This window comes from Pteropus alecto, unplaced genomic scaffold (assembly GCF_000325575.1).
Source record: "Pteropus alecto unplaced genomic scaffold, ASM32557v1 scaffold10, whole genome shotgun sequence".
Classification (NCBI taxonomy): domain Eukaryota; kingdom Metazoa; phylum Chordata; class Mammalia; order Chiroptera; family Pteropodidae; genus Pteropus; species Pteropus alecto.
In genome coordinates, this window is record NW_006431210.1 from 5,890,624 (window position 1) to 5,894,070 (window position 3,447).

General features: G+C 39.5%; 1 pseudogene; it reads left to right on the forward strand.

The window, feature by feature from the left end:
- The first annotated feature begins 1,596 nt into the window (after positions 1-1,596).
- LOC112470316 lies at positions 1,597-1,696 on the forward strand (annotated as a pseudogene).
- Positions 1,697-3,447: the final 1,751 nt, after the last annotated feature.

Below are 3,447 nucleotides of genomic sequence, written 5' to 3' on the forward strand. Positions count from 1 at the left end.
CTGGCATTGTTCAAGAGGGCAACCTTCCCAGACTTAGCTTGAAACCACCGCTGAGGGAGATCCAGCTTCGCAAAGAAGCTGAGCTGGCGGTTCGTCGTATCGGCCTGTTTGCCGCAGGCAAGCATCATTTCTGCAGGTTATTTTTGTCTCTAGCCTTGGCCCATAACATTTCTCCCCTGGTTTATTAAAAACAGAGATAAATCACCTAATAAATCTTTGTTAAGTTTTTTTTCCCTTCAAACCGCTTCAACAATGGCCAAAGTCCAATGGCCACAGTGTTGCATCTTTCCCACAGCAGGAGGCTAACAAAATAACTGGTGTGTTCATGGAATCGTATAGATCAAGAAAACAAAGGGAAAACCTTTAATTATTCAAAAGCCTCTGCCTTCTGGTACTAAATTTACTTGCGTTGGTTTGATTTAAAGAGGCAGAGCAGCACCTGAGTGGTTAGCTAGCTGCGACCACAACCGTCAGTCAGCATACGAAGGCGGCTTGCCTCCCTTCCTGTGATGAAGGCGTGCATGTATAAACTGTCTTCCTTGCCGACTGGACCGTTGTTGCGAGTACTCCCTAACATGTCATTTTTAAAGCCTCCCCTTCCCACACACATATATACAAACCTCTGTACCCAACTCTCCTTCAGTTTCTTAAAATCATTGAATCATAAAATTCTGGCATTTGAAAGGAGCTCAGGCATCTTCTAGAATACTCCCTTATTTTCATAGATGCACATGATTCTAAGGATAGTAAAGGATAGCTAGTCTGACACCACCCCCACATCAGACGTCTTATAATTCACACACAAATCTGCTTAGCACCCCAACAGTACTGTATATATGCCTCCATTATTACCTTGCTCATTTAAAGTAATTACTTCTTTTTAAAAAGTTTAAACTTTTATTTATTTTTTTTAAAAGGCAATATGTTCACATGATTGGTAATTTAAATGGTAAAAAGAATATATTATCTTATCCTATATATATCTAAATCACCTCCCCAAAAGCAACTGTTAACAGTTTCATAAGTATCCTTTCTGAAATAACCTATGTATATGTACATAACTATATTCTTCCCTCTTTTTTAAACAAATACTTTTACACTGGTCTGCATTTGTGCCTTTATATATTTTGCAGATCTTTCTCTATCAAGCTTCATTCTTTTAGACAGCTTAAAAGTCTTCCATTATACGGATGTACCATAATTTGGGGGCGTTTTGGTTGCTTGCAGTCTTTTTTTATTACAAATAATGCCACAATGAATACTCTTGTGCTCATAATATTTCGTGCCGTGATTTCCTTGGGATAAACTTGCTGAAGTGAAATTGCTGGGTCCAAAGGTATGTGTGTTTGCAATTGTTATAAATATTGCCAAATGTCCTCCACTAATTTCTACTCTGACCAACAAGAATTAATAATGCTTGTTTCCTTACAGCTTCACCAACAGTAAGTCTTCAAACTTTTTGAATTTTGCTGTGATTATTTATTTACCTGTTTCTTTTCCTGGCTCTAACCCCTCATTAGAATATAAGCCCATCTAGTTTCCTCAGAACCAACATGATATCTAGTACGGAATAGATCTCCATAAATATTTGATAACTCTCACTTTGGCAAAACATATCTAAAATTAGAATGATAGAAGATTAGCATGGCCCCTGTGCAAGGATGACGTGCGAATTCATGAAGCATTCCATGTTTTTAGTTATTCGTGTGTATGATCAGAACATATCTTAAATGTTCTGATCATACACACGAATAGTAATACGTGAAATGATGGAGGTGTTAACTAAACTTGTTGTGGTAATCATTTCTCAATGTATACGTGCATCAAATCATCACATTGTATACCTTAAACTTACACAATGTTACGTGTCAATTATATCTCAATAAGGCTGGGGAGGGGAGGGGGAGTGGAATGAATCTTCCCCAAAACTAAGTAAATAAATAAATACTTGAGAAATACATAAATGGATGCATGAGTGACTAAATTATAGGGTTCTTTAAATCAGAATCAGAAACCATTGCCCTCATTTTCTCCATTTTGTGAGCTTGGGTATGCTGCATTTCATTTTATTTAAGTGTATTCCACTTATATACATACTCTGAAAGCTTTAAAATTCTTCGAGACAGAAAATTTATTACATCTCTCTCCCTCTACTGTTATTGGAGGGTCAGAACGTTGAAGTGTTTCCTTTCATGGGTATTTTGTTTCAAACATCTAGTGATGACTGCCTTGTAAAAGCAGAAAGTAAAATTAGGTATGAGTATCTGGTACACCCCAGTCCATATCTATTTCTCTCTGTCTCTGTCTCTCTCTGTCTCTCTCTGTCTCTCTCTGTCTCTCTCTCTCTCTCTCTCTCTCTCTTCCTCCCCCACCCCTCGCCATATCTCACACACACACACACACACACACAGCTAAGGTTCTTTGACCTTGGGGCCTAAGGGCTGAGTGCCCTTTTCCAGAGGCAGGAGTATGCTGAGTGAAGTATGCTCTGCCCAAGTGCTCCTTGATGGGTGTGATCAGCTGTAGATTAGCTTTATTACCTTCCAGTTCTTCAAGAAGTTGACTCTGACATGGAGAGCCCACAGGACATTTACTGGGATGTGTGATTGTGATCAGCACCCATGGAAGGAAAAGTAAGGAAACAGGAGGGGGCACAGCGAGATGCCGGTCATATTGGATTAGGGCACACTCTAAAACCTTTACCTTTCCTGAACCCACAATGCGTGAAGTGTAGTGGAGGGATGGCCACGGCAAGATGGCAGAACGTGCATTCAGGTTGACTTTGGCAATGAGTACAGAAATAACTCTTTTCCTCTACCAAGAGCAATGGTTAATGGCCTGTCTCTTTGTGTCCAGAGAGCTGTGGCTGGATGATCTTTGTCTATTCTCTTCTGTCTCACGTCACTCTCCTTTAACTTCTCTCATGCTGCATACTCTCAGGACTCACCAGCTCCATTCCCCAGCAGGCTCAGCAGGGTAATTTCCAACACAAAGATAGTTTCCTTCCTAGGAATTCTGATGCCAGCTGTTAGACAATAAATTATTTAGATCTAATACCCCCTCTTGACAGAAACATGTGGTTTTCTCACTGTTGTAAGACTATGGCTCACATTTCTTAACTAAATAGCTTATTTCATATACTTTTATAAAGACCTTTCTCAAGTGTTTTCTGACTGCCAAGCACTATGCTATGAGTTCTACAGAACCACTAAATTTGCACAGGAACCCCATGAGATAAATATTATTATCTCCATTTTGCAGACAACTTGAGCTCATTAAAGTTGAGTAAATATCTCGAAGTCACAAAACTAATAAGTTATGGTGGCAAATTAGAGATTAAGACTGTCTCCAAATCCAGACTCTTAGCCAGTAATGCTACACCATTTCTCCTCTGAGGACTATGTATCTCGATGTTGGGATGCCAAAGCATAAGAATCCTGTGGCAGA